The sequence below is a fragment of the Halichoerus grypus genome, chromosome 4 (assembly GCF_964656455.1).
Source record: "Halichoerus grypus chromosome 4, mHalGry1.hap1.1, whole genome shotgun sequence".
Taxonomy (NCBI): Eukaryota; Metazoa; Chordata; class Mammalia; order Carnivora; family Phocidae; genus Halichoerus; species Halichoerus grypus.
Genome location: NC_135715.1, coordinates 70,827,395 through 70,847,160, shown reverse-complemented (window position 1 = coordinate 70,847,160; position 19,766 = coordinate 70,827,395). Strand labels below are relative to the sequence as shown.

Sequence of the window (19,766 nt, the reverse complement as noted above, 5' to 3'; positions counted from 1 at the left end):
CAGAAGCTTCTGTAGTGATTCTCAAACCTGACTGATTGGCAGAATCACATGACAAGCTGATTCCTAGCTACCCTACCCCAGCACCTCCATCCCAAACTCAATATACCTGGTGGACAGCCTGAAAATCTTTAATTTTTTTTTTTTTATAGAAGCCTATAAAGGAGAAACCAAACTTGTTCCCTAATGTTACCTTCCAGAAGACACTTCACGGAAATTTTCCAGTAAAAGTAATCAATACACAAAGGAAGAAAATCAAACAGTACAGAATGAAATGTTAAAATGTCTCTTCCCATCCCTTCCCCCAAAGGTTGATATCGATCATCACAACTTAGTTTTCGATCTCTTTTTTTTTTTATATTAAGTAGGCACCGTGTCGAACGTGGGGCTTGAACTCACAACCCTGAGATCAAGAGTTGCACACTCTACCGACTGAGTCAGCCAGGCAACCCCCTTGCCCCAAAGGTGTCGCTGTTAGCAGTTTCTTGTATATTTTCCGTTACAAAAGAATCTGTGCATTTACCAAAATATATAATGTATCATTTTTTTAATTTTATAAGGAAGGATCACACTACTTACACACTACTTACACTCTTCTTTTTCTTGCTTTTTTTCCCTAGAAAATATCTCAGAGACTGTGCTCTATTAGTAAATGGAGTTCCTTTTAACCTTTTTAGAAGATGTAAGAATGTAACCACAGTTTATTTTACGCTTTCTGTCATGATGAACATTTCAGTTGTTTGTTACCGACAATGCTGCAGTGAACATCCCTCTTCATCTCTCTTGACCTTCTTTTGTGGCTGATTGCACAGACCAGGCTCCTAGTAGTGGGATCGCTGGGTCAAGGGCTGTGCACATTTAATGAACGTCGATGTATGTTGCCCTGATGTTGAGGTTCTGCAATCCAATCCACTCTATTACCATCTGAAACTTCACAACTGCTGCCCTTCCTTACCCATGGTCACATCTGGTGACACTGGAGTGACGGGGTTCTGGGAACCTGTGTTTTGAACCTCTCGTTATGTGATTCTGGAGCTCAGCCAGGTGTGAGTGCCACCGCCCTGCCTGGCCACAGGTGCCACCAGAGTTTCCATCATTGTCATTCTCTCCAACACTGTGAAGGGATGGCTCTTCCCCACACTCTTACCAGCAGTGGGCATTTTAAAACTTCATAATTTTTGTCAATCAAATTCATGAAAAATGGCCTGGCGTTGTTCCGATTTGCATTTCCTTACTTCTGAGTAAGACTGAACAACTCTTCGTGTGCTTTTTGGTCATTGGTAATTTTTTTTCTTCCTCGGCCAGTTTGGATCCTCTGCCCAGCATGTATTAGGTTGTTTGTGTTATATATGGGAGCTCATTGCAAATTAAAGAAATGAGGGCTTGTACATCTCTGTTCCAAGTATTTTTTCTCTTGTTTATCATTTCTTTGGACTGGTTCATAGGGTCTTGTTTTGGTTTGTTTGTTTTTTAGCTATAAAGAAGGTTTTTGTTTTGTTCTGTTCTCATGTGGTCAAATTTCAAAATCTTTTGCCTTTATGGTTTTCTGGAAGAATCTTTTTTTAAAAACCTACCAGGTGATTCTACCAAGTTTATGAGTTACAGCCTGACAGGTTGTAAATAAGGAACATAATACAGCCCCTTCCCTTAGGAGGTTTGCAAGCATGTGGGAGAGAGAGGTCTGTGTGTAAACGAGAATGTAGGGTTAAGGGTACAGTCTGAGAAGTTTCAGATGAGCCATACACTGGCCTGCCAATGATACCTGCCCAGGCGACCATCCCCTCCTGGGAGGCTCTTATCCACAGATCTTTGTTGAGGGGAGTGGCAGATTCTGTAAGGTAAGAGAAGGCAGAGAAGAGCCAGCCTCATGGAGTGAAGGTGAAGGTGACTTGGGTGGCAGCACAGGGCAGTACAAGCAAGACCTACAGGCTTTCTCAACACAACCAGGCAGCAGCTGATCTCAGAGGTGCCCTGGATGCCATTAGTCCCCAACCTACCCTCCTAACTGCCTGGTGTAAGGCTGTCCCTGCTTTTTTCTGGACATGCCATGGGTGATGATTCCTTTCCTCCTTGTATCTTGTCTAGCCTTAAACAATCAAGTAAGAACACTCGAGTCAATTTCTGCTTCTTGCCATCCAAAGATCTGATTAAAGTGGGGCTATGGGATTTCAGAGAAAAACTAGCTATCCATGGGCTTGGGTGGGGAGGCGGAGCATAAAGTTTTATGGAGAAAGCCAGAGAGATTTCGAGCTTGAGGCCTGTGGACAGAAAGAGCTGGTTTTCCCTCAACTCCATCCCTCACGGTTTCTAGGTGAGATATAACTTGAATGAATGAGTGAATCAATCAATCAATGAGAATATAGGTGAAATATAACTTGAATGAATGAGTGAATCAATCAATCAATGAGAAAGGGTTTGAATTGGTCTTAGAAAGACTAAAGGCAAGAACCATTTTGTTTTTCCAGTGAGAAGAATGCTTGTTATGTAGTAAGTGCTCAGTAGTGTGGATCTGAACTGTCAGATGAGGTGGGGGTGATGGTGTGAACAAAGGTACAGAGGTGAGAATATAAAAATAACATCCACAGGACAGCAAAAGTAGCTTATTTAATGATTCTATGAGGAAAGTACAAATGGAAATGGGAGTCTCGAATGCCAGACTGAGGAATGTGGGTCTCAATCTGTCTACAATGTGGAGTCATTGATGACTTTGTTCAGGTGAAGACATGGTTCAAATCAGTGGTGCAGGAAGACTGTTCAATGACAATAAGTGGGATGGATGCCAAGTTAGGAAGAAATTTGAAAACATCCAGACAAGAGAGGGTTACTACTGGGCTAAGGTAGGGACAGTGAAAATGGAAAAGAAGGGGCGCATTTAGAAACATGGCAAAGGAGGAACTGAAGAGACTGGTGGATGTCCTGGAAGGGAGCAGGGCAAGGGGAGGCTGAAGAGAGGGGGAGACCCAGACAAAAATTATCTCAAAATGGATTAAAGACCTAAATGTAAGACCGTTTTGAAACCATAAAACTCTTAATCGGAAACATAGGCAGCAAACTCTTGGACATCAGTCTTAGCAGTGGTTTTTTCGTGTTTTTTTGTTTGTTTGTTTGTTTGTTTGCCTTCCTCAGGCAAAGGCAATAAGAGCAAAAATAAATAACTGGGACTACACCAAACTGAAACGCTTAGCTTTTAGAACAAGGACACCATTGACAAAATGAAACGGCAACCTACCATTTGCAAAGGATATATCCGATAAAGGGCTAATATCCAAAATATATAAAGAACTCATACAACTCAGAAACAACAACATCATCAACAACAACGACAACAACAAAATTCAACTAAAAAATTTGGGCAGAGGACCTGAATAGACATTTTTACAAAAAAAACACACAAAAAACAGATGGCTAACAGACACATGAAAAGGTGCTCAACGTCACTCATCATCAGGGAGGTATAAATCAAAACCACAATGAGATATCGCCTCACACCTGTCAGAATGGCTAAAATTAACAAGTCAGGAAACAACAGATGTTGGCAAGGATGAGGAGAATTAAGAACCCTAGTGGCATTGTTGGGAAAGCAAACTGGTGCAGCCACTCTGGAAAACAGTGTGGAGGGTCCTCAAAAAGTTAAAAATAGAACTACCCTATGATCCAGCAATAGCACTACTAGGTATTTACCCAAAGGATACAGAAATACTAATTCAAAGGGATATACGCACCCTGTTGTGTATAGCAGCATTATTTACAATAGCCAAATTACGAACAGCCCAAGTGTCCATCAACTGATGAATGGATAAAGATGTGACATATATGTACAATGGAATATTATTTGACCACTAAAAAAGAATGAAACCTTTCTATTTGTGACAACATGGATGGACTTAGAGGGTACTATACTACAGTGAAATAAGTCACACAAAGCCAAATACTGTATGATTTCATTTATATAATGGAATATTAAAAAATGAATAAATAAAACAAAACAGAATCAAAAATGCAGAGAACAAACTGGTAGTTGCCAGAGGAGTGGGGAGTAGGAAGGATGGGTAAAATAGGTAATGGGGATTAAGAAGTATAAACTTCCTGGGATGCCTGGGCGGCTCAGTCGGTTAAGCGTCCAACTCTTGATTTTGGCTCAGGTCATGATCTCAACGTTATGAGACTGAGCCTCACATTGGGCTCAGCTCTGGGTGTGGAGCCTGCTTGGTATTCTCTCTCTCCATCTCCCTCTGTCCCTCCCCCCACCAAAAAAAAGATGTACAAACTTCCAGTTATAAAATAAATAAGTCATGGGATGTAAAGTACAGTGTAGGGAATACAGTTAATAATATTGTAATAATTTGTATGATGACTATAGTACTGTGGTCAGCATTTCATAATGTATATAAATCACTATGTTGTACAACTGAAACTGTTATAATATTGTATGTCAACTTATACTTCAATAACAAAAAATAGGTATCTAGAATCTTAATCAAAGACATTGCTTTTCATTTAAATTTCTCAGATAATATTAAGAGAAAAAAGTCCTTTAGTCAGAATTATGTAGGAGGCAATGAATATTGCCCCAGTATTTGAACAAATCTGGTGACCCAGCACATAATAGGTGAATGAATGTTAATAAATGTAAAAAAATAAACAGATGAATCCAAAAAAAGCACATGCGAATGAGTATGCAACAGTGAATAACAGATCACTCAGGATTTTGAAACCAGTAAGTGAAATTATTGTACACTGTTTTAATTGTGGTGACTCAAGCAATTTGGGTATAATTAGCCTTTTATTCTTACTCGTATTTTAACTTTGAAACAAATATGCAAATTTATGCTAATAGGATAGCTAAGCAAATTATCCATTGCATTTGTGGAAGCACTCTGGCAAATTTTAAAATGGGATCAGCGTTCTGACAGAGAGTTCCAGAAACGCACTTAGAAACAATGGGCAGAATCCCCTAAATACAGTGAACGTGGCCCTAGAGATGCAGTTCTTTGGAGAGCTTTCAGGAACATGTGTTGAGAGGTTCAGAGGGAAATGAATGCTTCCCCTCAGATCCTTCTGAGCCTTCTGGATTCCGATCAAAGCCTATATCCCTGGGTCTGCCTAGGATACAAGCAGGGCTGCTTGTGGGCTAAAGCTCCCAAGGGTGTGGACTAAGCCAGAGGATCTTTATTCCCAGGTTCTCCAGAAAGACGAGGAAAGTTATGGCAAACTTAATTATCATGTGCTTCCTTACACTGTTATTTCCATAATCCTACTGAAGTCACGATCCATGTGGTTCAGTCTCAGCCCAGTGTTGGAGTCAGTGAACACCATCCAGCATCCCCAGAGTGATTTCAAGATAATTGGAAGTTCTTTCTATGCATTTCTTAAACACAGTAATGGAGACACTTGGCCCGCAGCACTGCTTCTTAAAATCTCCTTCTCTTTTCCATCTAGTTCCCTCATACTCCAGCGTCTCTTTCCTCAAAACGTCCCGATAGGCTGAACAAGCAGAGAGGCACTCGGGCGATGGCAGAACCCTTCCCGGTGGACAGGGCTGGCCAGGGAAAGGCGCCTGCCCAGCAAAGCCCTCTAAGACCGTCAAGGGTGGGGGGAAACCTTGGACACTCAGGCAGGGTTCATTTTCATCCCATCTTCACTGTTTCCTTTCATGAGTGTGTCAGACCACGAGCCTCTGCTGCAGGGGGACCAGCTGTCTGCAGAGGGAGCTCCGGCCATTGCCTACCAGGTTGGCTAGAGATGTTTTGTCTTGGAAAGCAGCAAGTTAGATGGCTGGGGGGCGCCCTGTGCTCAGCTCCAGTGATGAGATCTTTCTGTCACCAGAGGTGCCAGGAATCATCAGATCTAAGTGAATGTCAAGGCCGTAAGGGCAAGCATCACCGGCACATAACATTGTTACTCATGAGAAATACAGCCTTCCATCCCTAGCTCAGGGCCATAACAGAGTTTCCTTTAACTTGAGCTCTTCCCACCAGCCACCCCCACCGCTGCCATCTCCCGCCTTGTGCCCCTCTCTCCCCATCCTGCCCCATGAAAACCATTTTCTGTTGAGCCACTGAGGGAGGGCTCAGAATAAACCCAGAATCCATCTTTTAAATGCATGGGCGGGCTTTAAACCCGGGCCTTGACTCCTACCGTTACTCCACTCCCCTGGATAGTTCTTACCCTCTACCCATGTTTTCTGGGTCCATTTTAAGAGCTGGGTGCACAGAAGGGAAGCCCTAAGGAAATAAGGAAGGTGAAAGGGGGTGTGAAGACTCTCCTTCCCTCTCACCGGGGATCTGATCTTACCAGATTGTTTCTTCCTCAAAGACAAACTACTCTGGCCCGGCTTCCCATATTGATCTAATCAAGAGTCCAAACACAATTTCGGGACTGTCAAAACAAGACCTGCACACCTGACACAGACAATTAACTTAAGTCAAGACAACCCACCCGCCACATCCCGACTCTCCCAGATGTCTCATCAAGGCTCTAGCAAAACCCGTGCCCTGCCCCAGGCTGCGCTCTTGCCTCAAGCAGGTTGTTGTGCTGGGGACTCCTGACATTAGGCTGGAAGCTATAATTACCCAGTGTATAATTTGGTTGCTAAATGGACTGTTTACAAAGGTGTGCATGATGAAATCACAGGCATGGCATGGCAGCGCATAGAGACGAAGATGGCTGGGAAGAGGCAGGCATTCGGTCATGAACAGCCGGGCCTCCCTCGCCGCTCCCACGTGCCACTGCACACTCGGACCCATCTGAGTCACTTGGGCCTCGGGCTCCATGACGTTTAGAAATACCTGGCCTTCCTTCCCCAGGTGTCATCAGGTAATAAGTCTCAGCGGAAGCAGGCTCCCCTTGGCACAGCACAGAAAATGCAGCTCTATTAAAGCCACAGCACCACCCCTCCGCCTGCCCCACACACACCCCCAGGATGAGCCTGGAAGGAAGGTGAGGACAGCAGGAGCCCCAGTGGTCCAACAGACCCGGAGGAGAGGTCCTTCCAGGCGGCTGACCTGGGGGTCCTTACAGGGGGATCAGGTGTGAAGCAGGAGCTACTCGTATTGTTACCCACAATGGAAGTAATGGGATTGGAGACCGTCCCACTGCCGGGAACCAGAGAAGGGGAGAAATAGGCATTACCTTTTCCGCACAAGGGCTGAGATGGCAAAGACTTTCTGGGATCAGAAGACTGACTTGTCCAAACCAAGATGATGTTCAATAGGGACAAGGAGAGGTGGCCCTTTTGGGAACCTGCGACAGGCTAGAGACACAAAATATGAATAATGGGTTAAACATAAAAAGGCCTGGGAGGTCAGAGCATATATCAAGTTGCAGATGCTTTTGTAAGGAAATGCTAGCATAAAGCAAAATAAAGAAAAATCCCAGCATAATTAATCTAGGTGTATTTGTGTCAAAAGAATTTGAGAATGAAAGAATTTACTAAGAAATAATCCTTCTAGTGTTAAGAATTTAAATTTTGGAAAGGCATGGGAAAATTAGAGAGGGTCTGGGAAGAGGAAACAAACAAGGACAGGGACAGGAAATCTGACTGACGGAGGAAAAGGACAAAGAAATCAAAAGCATTCACTTTACACAAAAGCAGTTGAGCAAGGGTTCGATCCTCATAACACTCTGGGGGCCTCAGAAATTCTAGGCACAGTGGTGCCGAGTTCTGTCTGACACGGGTCTTTCTGCACCTTATCCCAGGAGATTTAGTTAATAAAGCACCGGGTTAATAGTAACACAAGTTTCATCTGCAAAGCCATCCCGCTCCCCTGTCCAAAACCCACAAAAAGGCTATTTCCTCAATAGCTTTTCCACAATGCATGTGGGAATGACGGCCATCTAGCCCCGCCCTCTGTCCGCCCATCCCATCTGGCCTATGTGCTGACTCTGAGCTTGGGATCCAGAACCTTCCAGCTGGTCTCTGATGAGGTGGGCCGCTTGAGGCCAGTCTAGCCCTCACAGGAGCTGAGGTCCCCAAGGGCCCTACCCCTGCCCGCAGGAAAGAAGCAGAGGACTAGCCACTCTGACTTATCTCTCCTCCAGCCAGTGGCCAGGCCCAGCTGGAAGCAAGAGGGCAGTGAGCTGAGAGGACAGGGCTGGACACTGTCCGCAAACCACAGCCTCCGGGGCACTGAACAAGGCTGAGAATGAAAAGGGAGTTGGGGGCAATAGGAGATCACCCAGCACAGATGGTTAAAATTTAAAAAAGGGGGGGGCGGGGGGAGTCAGGATTGGAAGTGACTGGAGCATCCATCCAGCTTTTCCCAGTAAACATAGGAACGCAGCGCACTTGGTGTGGCAAAGTAAGCCCCAACCAGACTTCCGACCCAGCAGACTCAGGCAGTCGAGGAGCCTATGTTCAGGTAATGCACAAACCCCCTCCTGTCCCGCCGCCGTAATCCAGAGCCACTCATCCGCAATAGCCTAGGAGGACAAACGAATGAGAAGCCGAGGCAATCGCTCCTGCAGCGGTATCCTGACACTGCGCAGCTGCGATGCTGACACTTACACTTGCACATGGCCCGGAGGATCCGACATAATAAGCCTCCCATTTCATCTCCTTCCCTCTGGATGCCTCCTCTTTTTCTGACCTTAGACTGTAAAACTCAATGGATTCAGTTCTCTGCTTGCAGACAAGCCAGTGTAATCAGCAGAGACGGAGCCCCAGAGGCAGAGGCTGCACCTGGGAGGTAGGGAGGAAAGAAGGGAGTGCATGCAGTCCCAAAGAGAATAGCCCCTGAAGATGCCTAACATTTTTGATGGGGCCAGAAGGGCTCCAGATATTAATTGTGACCATTTCAGCTTCACTTAAATATGATCCCTAGATCACACACAGCTCATTCCTGCCAAAAAGCAAAACCAAAACCAAAAACGGACTTTTCCCTCAGAGCCAGAGCAGGCAATTTCATTTTGATTGAAGAAAGCCAACTTCAAGAAGGACTGAATGTATTCTTCATTCAAACCAAATCAAGGTGCCTTAGCTGGGCCTGCAGACGTTTTGTCTCCTCCTGCTTCTGCCCGGGCGCCATCTAGCGTCCTCTAGCCTGTACTACATTCTCCAGTCCACTTCTTGAAAAAAGCCCCTTCTTGTAAAGAACTGGTTTCATAGAAAATCATGAGACTTGATAGGGGAAAAAATTGCCCTCTGTGATAGACATTTTTCAAAAGTGGTTGAGCAATAAAGACTTCCCATTTATTGGGTTTCACACATGATTTTGTTTGAGCCAAACCAAAGACTCATGACTCTTAAAAACAATGAATAGGCAGAATACAGAGTTTTTGGGCAATTTTCTCACGGCTGTTTTTAGGAAAGAGGTCTGTGTGCGCACATAAAAAGCTGACTGATTTGCATATTGGGTTAACAGTGCAGATTTTCCAGGGTAGGACTTTTTTTTTTTTTAAGATTTTATTTATTTATTTGACAGAGTGAGACACAGTGAGAGAGGGAACACAAGCAGGGGGAGTGGGAGAGGGAGAAGCAGGCTTCCCGCTGAGCAGGGAGCCCGATGTGGGGCTCGATCCCAGGACCCTGGGACCATGACCTGAACGGAAGGCAGACGCTTAACGACTGGGCCACCCAGACGCCTCCCAGGACGGGACATCTTACAGCTAATACTTATTTGAGCCCCCTTACGGCCTGAACTGTGCCCCCCATTGGAATAAGTCCTCACCCCCAGTACCTCAGAATGTAACCATACTAGGAGATGAGGCAATTAAGTTAAAATGGGGTCTTTCAGGGGGGCCCTAATCCAGTCCACTTTAAGGTGGTGTCCTTATAAGAAGAGGAAATTTAGACACAGGCCAGCAGGCGCGATGGGAAGGCGGCCATCTGCAGGCTAAGGGGAGAGGCCTGCTGAGAAACCCACCCCTTGATACCTTGCTCTTGGACTTCCAGCCTCCAGGACTGCAAGAAAATGAATTTCTCTTCTTCTTTAAGCCTTAAGCCGTGCAGTCTGTGGTATTTTGTTATGGCAGCCCTAGCCAACTAATACAGTCCTTGGATGTGTTTTCCCCCCACGAAGTGGGCAAGTGCGGGGGCACTGGAGGAAAACCTGGTCACACTGAAGGTAAGAGTGACTGATGCACACTCTGCGTCTCTTCCTTTTATACACAATGCATCCTGACCTCCGAGGCGTTGCGCAGCCGCCAGGGACCCCAGGCCTCACCTCTCCCAGTAGGGGAGCTATTCACAGTTCAACCAGTCCCGGAACCAGGTTCCCAGATGGAGGTTTAGGGGGAGCCGCCGCCTCCCTCAGTAGAGGGACCTGCGTGGCAGATGTGCCTTTGACCAGCAATTAGGTGGGTAAGCTTTGGCGGGTTACGGCACCTCTGTGAGCCCTGATTCTGTCCTCTGTAAAATGTGGGTGATCGCGTTGCTAGGAAAACGAAACGTGCTCATTTAGGACGAGGCTTCGCGCCGCGCTCAGGACACTTCCACTAGCCACTCCTAAGTGGGCACGGGCACAGCAGGATTCCCAAACTTCCTAAGGGGAAGGTGTGCAGAACCCCGGCCTCCCCCTCAGCTTGGAGGGAGAGGGGGAGAGGAGCTGCTCCTGCGGATGTGGACGTTTGAATGCCCTGTTCTCTCCCTCGGGCCGCAGTCCCCAGAGGACGGGCGTCCCAGATAAAAGCCAGGTTTAGAAATCGCTTGCAATGACTTTTGATTTCCATAACCCCAATGAAAGATAGATCTCCTCTGGAGGATGGGAGCCTTTGGCTAGAAATTTGAAACAATTTTTTAAGGCGCAAAAGCACGAAGGCTGCAGGGGATGGACAAGGAAAGGCCCTGTGCTGCGAGGAGCCAGACTCCTTGGAACCACAGCGCCGACTCAGCCATTTCCCGGGGAGATCAATCCCCCGGCAAGGCCATTTCCTCCGCGCGCGCTCCGGGAGGAGAGGGGGGAGGCAGCCCCGCGGCCGCAAGGGCCATTAGTGACTCTGGGTGACCGGTTCGCGCAGCGCGTCCCCCGCGGGCGCGCACCGCCACCCACCTCTGGCCGGCCCCGATCGCGGAGCCCGAGCTGCGCGGAGCCCTGTCGCCAGTCGCCAGGCTCGGCTGCGCGCCCTGGCCCTCCGGCTGCATTCCTGCTCCCGGGGCTGCAGAGCCGAGGCAGGAGATGGCGTACTTCGCCCTTGTGAGCCAGAGTCCCCTTGCGATGCCTTAAATGCACAGGGTGTGTCCCCGAGCAGGCTGCCGCATTCAGGTGCTGAACCGTCCCTCCCCCCCGCGCTGTCCCCTAGCCAGAAACCATGGCTCCGCCTGTCGGACACCAGCTCCCTCAAGCTTCCAAGGCCCTTGCACGGTCTTCATTTTTAGTAGTCTGGGGCGGGGGGGGGGGGGGGGGGGTTCAGCTTCAAACACACACGCACACACACACCAGGTGAGGGATTTTCCCATTGGGTGTCTCAGAGGTCTGGGTGGCAAGATTCCCACAGGCTAAGGAGTAAAAGAACAGAAATGCAGTAAAAAACACAGAAAGAGTAAGGCCAGAAAAGTGCAGCTCTGCAACTCAATGCAACGCGATGCGGTGAACCACATCGCAACAGAATACTCAGCATTTCATCCGTACTCATCTGCCGCGCCAAACAGAGCCAGGCCGGCTCTCTCTCCTGGGATCACCTATGCTTTGGCAAGGAATGAATAAGGCCTGTTTTCTTGAATATATTGACTATATAACACTGACTCTCACAAAGCCTTATGTCTGTAAAAGGGATGCATACTGTAGGGTCAATGAGTAAGAGAGTTAAAGCACCATATACTTTGCAAGTTTTTATTTCATTGGTTTGATGGAAACAGAAATGATAAGTAAAACATCTGTACACAAACATCTGAAACAGCTTACAACTCTAAATGGCACGTCTAATCTGGCCTCCTGTTGTACTCCCTTAATAGGAAACATGTACGTGGAAAGCGTCTAGGACTTTCACCCAAATCGAAGTCAGGCCGTCAGTCCCCGTGATGTGGCCCTGTCCTGTAACGGGCTCTGCAAGATGCCATCGGTGCTAAGACAGTTGTGCCCTGAATCTCGCAGAACCCGAAGCAGCAGTGAGCGCGCGGACGTTTCTGAGCAGTACCTTGGATACTGCAAGGGGAACAGGAGGAAGAGACAGCAAAGGGAGAGAAATGTCTATAATCGTCTACTTTGCTAATTAAAATTGGCAGACATCTCCCTCTGAGACCAAATCAACAAGGTCAGGATGTGTCTCTGGGCCTGGGGTCCTCAACCCTCAGGAAACCAGAAGGGACAGAGAAGCTGAGAGGGATAAAAGGTCTCCTGGGAGCCCCAGGGCCAGGCTGCGTGGGAGGAAGTCTCCGGGGGGCATTTGACAAGGCCAGACCATCTTATGCCATTCCTGAGAACTGCCATCATGGGTGTCCGGGCTTTCTTTCCAGCTCTCAAGGTCAGAGCCAGGGCTACACGTCCTGCCTGGAGGGGGCCTGGCCCACTGGCCCTGCCCTAGTGCTTACCTGGGAAGGACAGTCCTGAGGTCAGAGTCAGGAGAATCAGGAGCAGGGGTGGTTGAAATGGATCTAGGGAATAGAGACTCTCAGTGATGGGGGGAGGGAGTGATCTTCAGTCTACATAATTTGGATGCAAAGTGGTCTATATTAGGCTTTAGCCTTTGTGTTAAGCCTCTAATTCAAGTCATCAGGTATTTACAATGTTTTAATTTGAGAGGACGTGAAATGGTCGGAAGGCAAAGAACTAAGGAAAGAAGGTAACTTGCTATCCATATATTGGTGACAGAATATATTTTCTCACCTGAAGCCATGTAATACCAAAGATAACCAACATCTTTTCATTATTATGTAGCAAATATTAAACTCCCGCTGTGGCCAAACGTTCTTAGAGGAAGCCCTGAAAGTCCTGACATCGTTATTTATATGAAGATGTAATGGAACCATACTTTACATCAGTCGTTCTCAAAATGTGGTTCCCAGACCAGCAACATCAGCATCACTTGGGAAGTCATTAAGACAGGCAAGTTCTCAGGCCTCTCTGGACCTAGTGAGTCAGAATTTCTGAAGGTGGGGCCCAGCACTCTGTGTTTTAATAAGCCCTCCTGGTGATTCTGAGACCTCTTGAAATTTGAGAAGCTCTGCTCTACGTAACACCTGCCTTTTGGTGTCAAGTGTTTAACTTTGGTTTAAAAGTCAGCATGAATGCATGCGTAATGGATTTAAACTAGGGTTTGGAATACGGAAATTAAAACTTGATTAATACACAATCATCATTCCCATCTCCTACCTGGTGCAAGAAACCTCACATAAATCAGCAGAAGACCTATGAGAAGAGACAGATAGGATGACAGGACAGGGAATGGGCTTCATGGAAACAGGACAGACATTTCCGATGACGTGCCACAGGGCTCCCCACTTTCTGGTAGGCTCACGGAACATCTCAATCACCCTTAAAGCTAAACAAGCACTTACCAAACTTAAAATTTACAGATTTTTAATTAAGTGGGCAGAAATCCCGAAAGTCTGATGGATAGATCTAAGAAGATACCAACAGTATTGAAACAACAGTTTACAGCTACGACCATGTCATTTATTTGGGATAATGTACTGTAGTCAAGATCAAGCAACCAATAGCACCAGAGCAAATTAATTAGGGTCTCAGTGTAAAAGTCAGTAGTATGATGGAACCACGGGAGAAGCTAAGGAGATGCTAGGCTCTCTTAAGGAGAGTGTTGTCTTTTAAGGGGAGTGTGGTAGACTGAAAAATGCCCCTTCCCAAAGATATCTACATCCTTATCCCTGGAACCAGTGAACGTTACCTGACATGGAGGGAAGTTGTCTTTTCGGGTGTGATTAAGTTAAGGATCTTGAGATGGGAGGTGGGGAGATTTTCCTGAATCATCCAGGTGCATCCTAAATGCCATCACAGGCATTCTTCTAAGAAGGAGGCAAAAAGAAATTTGGCTACACATGAAATTTAAGGTGATGCAAAGACAGAACAGAGAGAGAACCGAAGATGCTGGCCGTGAGGATTGGAGCAAAGTGACCACAAGCCAAGGGAGGCCAACAGCCACCAGAAGCTGGAAGAGGCAAGGGGCAGATTCTCACACAGAGTCTCTGGAGGGAGCACAGCCCTGCTGACGCCTTGATTTTGGCCCGGTGATACTGATTCTGAATTCTGGCCTCTAGAACCAGGAGACTAAAAAAAATTCTGTTGTTTTAAGCCACTGTTTGTGGCAATTTTTATGGCAGCTGCAAGAAACTAATGGAGAAAGAAGAGACTTCTTTTCCATTCTTCACTTAGCAGTAGTGCCTTTGGTTCTGGGCACCACCATTAGGAGATACATTTACTGAAAGAGGCATTAATAGTTGTTCTGAAGTTGTTCCTCTTCATTCCAAGAGGAAAAGGGAAGACCAATAGTTGTAATCTACATGGTGACAAATTTCAGCTTAAAATAAGGGAGCACTGCCAGGACAGAAAGGGAATGAACAGCTTCACAAGGTAGTGAGTCCCCCATGGCTGGTGGTATTCAAGCAGCCATTTGTTAGGAATGTGAATACTGTCAAAAGAATTCAAGCCCCAGAGGCAGAGTGGATTCAATGCTGTGTTAAGACTCCTTTAAACCCAGACTTTCTGGGTCTGGGTGATTTTACAGCTATTCTCTGCTCTCACTGGAGCCAAGGCAGACAGGAAGAAAGAAGGTACAAAAAGGTTGTAAAAGTCTGAGTGTGCAATGATTAAACCCAGGCACGGATGTGGCTTTGGAGATGGAGAGGAAGGAATGCATTTTTAAAGAGGTTTTGGAGGCTTAAGTAATCAGTCTTTGGCAGGAGCTCGAATTTGGAGAAAGAAGAGTATTTATTAGATGTCTACGAAGACCACTGGCTCTGGAGCCATGGGCAAAATAAATACAGATGGACACCTGTCCCCAGGGAGAGCGTGGAACCCACACAAAATAATTAGGGAGTAGGGTTCTAAGAGTGAAGTGACTTTGATGTGGGCACTCGTGTGAAAAGGAAGGGATCAGAGAAGATTCGATCCATAAGAAGTTTTGGGTTTTGCTTTGGGGGAAGTGGGCTTTGAAGGATGGCCAGGTCTAGTTAAGAGAAAAGGAAAGAAGAAAAGTGTGAAGGTAGAGGAGTGGATGGGGCGAGTGGGTGTTCTGTGCTAAAGCAATGCAACAAACCCGGTCAGGTGTGTGAGGAAACCAGCGGGGAAGGGTCTGGAGCCGGCTGGGTAAGTGGCCCAGACTCCAAGGCGAGGCTTGCAGCTAAGGCTGCAGTTCCAGCAGCGACAGGGAGGTTGTGAAGGTGCAAAATAGCCACACTTAGCTGTTGTCGCGTTCAATTTGAATGTGGTTGCAAGGTCTCCAGAGAGGACCTCGGTGGCCTAGCTTAGGGAAAGTACTTCTTAAACAAAACTCAAAAGTGCAAAGCAAAAGGCAAAGGCTTAATGCATTTGAATTCATCAAAATGAAAGGTTTTTTTTAAATTAAGAGTCTTTATTTATTTTAGAGAGAAAGAGCATGAGCGGAGGGAGGGACAGAGGGAGAAGGAGAGAATCTCAAGCAGACTCCCCACTGAGCGAGCCCAACGTGGGACTCAATCCCACGACCTTGAGATCAGGACCTGAGCCGAAATCAAAGAGATGGACACTTAACCGACTGAGCCCCCCCCCCAGGCGCCCCAAAATGAAAAGGTTCTATTCAGAGGATAACCAGGTTATCCTACAACAGATTGGGAGAAGATGCTTGCAATGTCCAAACTGCCTAGGGACCAGGATCTAGAATATGCAAGAAGCCTGCAAATCACCAGAAAAGTTAGAAACCCCCTTTCCTCGAAGAACAAAGGATCAGAAGAGGCATTTCACAGAAGAGGAGACCCTCCTGAATAACAGGCATGTGAAGAGATGTTCAAACTCATCAGTAATTAGAGAAATACAAATTAAAATAAGAGTGAGTTGTCACTGACACCCATCCAATCGGCAAAAATTAGGAAGCTGGATAATGCCAAGTGGTGGCCGGGACGTGGGGACAGTGGGATTCCTGGGCCTGCTGGAGGCATGCAGACTGGTGTAGCCATTCCGGAGAGCAGTACTTTGAGTGTGCTATGACTCAACAAGGCCACCCCAGGCAGGTTACCCAGAGAAGTACTACAGTCCCACGGGGCCACGCATGAAGACGCTGGCTGCCATTGTTTGTGGCAGCAGGTGTCCTTCGGTGGGGGGTGGATGGTACACGTGGAGGAGGCACTCTGCGAAACACTCTGCCAGAGTCAGAAGGAATAGATGAAATGTACACATGGCAACATGACTAGAGCTTTTGATATATAGTGTGTGTCAAGAAAGCGAGAGACAATGAGGGCTATAGGACATTCGTGTACATGTAATATTACTTTTGCACCCAAAACTCCACATGTCTGATAGGGGACATGGTAATAACATACATGGGTCACGTTGAAATGGTTGCCTCTAAGAGAAAGGAAAATGGAAGCCAAGAAGATAAATGCAAGAATGAATGATTGATCTAGGGCTCTGCAGGAACCGATGAAGTGTACAGTGAGGAATGTGAATTAATCCCACCCTCTGTTTCTGAGGGCAAAATAAAGAGATCTCTTAAGCATTATATCCATTACTAATGCAATTCTAGACCTGAATATTGAACAGATGACTTACGAGCATTAGCAGAGAAAGTGGTACCAAGAGGGGCCCATTATGGGCTATAAAATAGAAGTCATGACACATATTTTTTAATGTATAGAGCTACCCAGTAGATCAAGGGATGCCACTAGACATAGCACTGCACTTTCCAGAAAAGCATTGTCACGATCCCTGTGGAAAGAGAGAAGAAATATGGACAGAATAAATACTGATATGTTGTTTGAGCTAGTTGAGCAACAAAATCCAGTAGAGCTTGGTTAATCAACTTAATTCAGTCTCGAGCTGTGATTCTTCAGAGTTTTCAGGTTGTTACTCTTTGAGAACCTTATCAAAGTTTTGGCCCCTCTTCTCAGAAAAATATACACGAGCATATACAGAATTTAACTTCAATATTGGGGTTTGGGGCAGCGTGAGCCCTTGGAGCCATGGATCCCAGGCTGAGAACCAGTTCAGCCAAGTTTGTAACCAGGGATAGCCACCACTGAGACCTGAATAAGAACCGTAGGGTGATATCTGTGTTTTTAAAAATGTCCCCAGGTTGTCTTGGTATATATCCATGGCTAAAGTAGTAGATCAAAACTCACCGATCCTTGGAATCATCTAAGGACCTTTCGTAAGAAGACAGATGTCCAGGTCTCATCATTCAGGGATTCTGCTATATTAGGGCCTAGGAATCTGTGTGGTTTTGTTTTCCCCAGGCTGATACAGGGGTGGGACCTAAGCTGGCCAATCACAGTCCTTCCTTGGGATGTTTCTAACTTCAGTAGTGTAGGAGATGCGGTCCATATCTATAATTAGCCTCATTGGTGCTCTGCCTGGATCCTGTCATCAGCAGATGCACCCATCCCCTACCTGTTGCGGGTGCTTCTCCTAAGGCTTACACCCATGATTTCAGAAGACTTGCCTTGGCTGGTAGCAGCCCCCTACCAGAGATTCCTGGGGAAATCCATGGCCCACCCTCAGAGGGTGATGACTTGAAGACAGACAGCCTGAGTTGGAGACCTGGATCCATCACTCACTGGCTCTTGGACTTTGGGCAGTCTACTTAACATTTCTGTGTTTGGACATCCTGAATTATGAATTTGAGATCAAAGCAATGAACTCAGAGCCTAACACAGAGGAGAACTCAACAAATGGCAGTATCATTCTATCTTATTTTTATTATTATAAAATCATATAGGATGGTATTGGGAATTGGAGGTATTGGGGGTATAAAATACAAGTCTCTGGAGAAGGAGAAGAGCCCTCTTCAAATGTATGAAGGGATAGGGAATAAGAGGGAAATTAGACACATGTAGACAATCCCCAGAAAGCAAGCTACCTAGACCCAAAGGATGGGAGTTACAAGAGGCAGCATTCACACAAGCATACCCAGCAATGCGATAAGCTCTTGCAAGAGATAAGGAGGGCAAAAAATGTGGTAAGGAGCTCCCAGCCCCTGAAAGTGTTTAAGCAGAGGTTGAGTAGAGCCATTTTCAATGGGATGGTGATTTAGACAAGTAGGACTAGCCTTTGGTGTCTCTTCTAGTTTAAATAACTTAAGATCAGTTAACTAGCTCTAGAATCTTAGGTTGCTTAGAGTTAACTCTAAGTGGCCACTTTCATTGCCTTTGTGTTTAGTGTTTGCCCCAAAAAAATATTTTAAGAAAACTGAGTAATTGGGTAAGCAATATACCAAGCTAGGTATATAAATGTGGAGCAATATCTCAGCATTACTTATATTAGGTAATCGGAACAACCTAAATGTCTATCAATAGGGGATTAGTTAAATAAATTATACCTGTCTGTCTTGGTACATTCATATAACAGAGTAATTTTGAGCCATTAAACATGATAACTGATAAACATCAAAAATGATATCTAAGGGTGATATCTACAATATTTAACAACTGGGGGGCAGAATTGCTGACCAAGCAGAATAGACCCAGCCACAGCGAGAAGGCTCTGCCAGATTGGACCAGCAGAGTATCAGTCCTGTGTAAGATCTGTGTCCACTGGATGCCTGGGTGGCTCATTCGGTTAAGCGTCTGCCTTCTGCTCAGGTCATGATCCCGGAGTTCCGGGATAGAGCCCTGAGTTGGGCTCCCTGCTCAGCGGGGAGTCTGCTTCTCCCTCCCCCTCTGTCCCTCTGCCTGCCACACAATTGTGACATTCATGCAAGATCATGTATAGACTATGCATAAAGAGGTATTTGAAAAGATGTTCACCTAAAGTCAGTGGTGGGTGAGAGACTTAGGGTAATTCCTTAAACTTTCTTCTTTACATTTTCTGCATTGCTTGAATTTTTAAAAAATGAGAATACTTGTTTTGATTTAAAAAATCAAATGTTCATTTACAGAATGAAGTTAAAGTCAATGAGCAGACTTTCCTGAAAGGGTTCTGGAGCTTCCTGTCAGTTTGAAGGACCCTCGTTCCGAGCATAGTAAGAAGCCCTGCTCTTTCCTATTTTAGTCAGCAGGTTACCTGTGACTATCATTTTATATTCGGATGCTCATATTATCCCTGGGTTTGGCCACTGGGAGCCCCTCAACCTGCCCCCTGTTATTTAGAAGCCAAGACTGGGGTGTTAAGTGTGCTCTTGGCTATTTGAGTGACAGTCCCAGTGCACAGAGCTTGGGAACATATGTATAGGTGTGGATGGATATATGGATAGGGATGTACAACATGTCCAGCTCCATTTATTTCTAGATCTATCTATCCACTGAAAACCAAGTTCTGACACCTCCAATTCTGGATTCAAATACCTCCAATTCTAAATCTAAACCAACTAGAAATTCAGTTTACTCCTCTCCATAATTTGTACCTTCTTTCCCTGTCAGTGACAAACTTGCTTCTCATTATCCTTAATATGGGCACTAATCTGACCAATCTCCCCGTAAGTGGCCTGCTTCCTGTCCCTACTCCGCCCCTCCTCACCCCACACCCACCCCTGCTCAGGCTCTGTTCGCTACTTCACCCACTTTCCCTGGTGACCTCTGCCCCCTCCCCCTTCTCTGGCTCTGCCCCCATCCACTGGGTCAACAGGCTGCCCTTCCACCTCATGGCATCACCTCATTGCCTGCTCCTAAGTTAACAAAGAGACCTTAAACAACAAATAGCTCTCAAAACAGTCCATGTATTTTCATTTTACCTCCTACTTTTCCTATTTTA

General features: G+C 46.1%; 1 long non-coding RNA gene across 1 annotated transcript in view; it reads right to left on the bottom strand.

Annotated features, from left to right (window-relative positions):
* The window catches only part of LOC118549951 (uncharacterized), a 98,316-nt gene that overhangs the window by 69,898 nt on the left and 8,652 nt on the right, over nt 1–19,766 (bottom strand). The window contains exon 2 of the long non-coding RNA XR_004924320.2: nt 7,129–7,249. This is a non-coding gene — a long non-coding RNA (uncharacterized LOC118549951). The remainder of the gene's footprint in view (nt 1–7,128; nt 7,250–19,766) is intronic.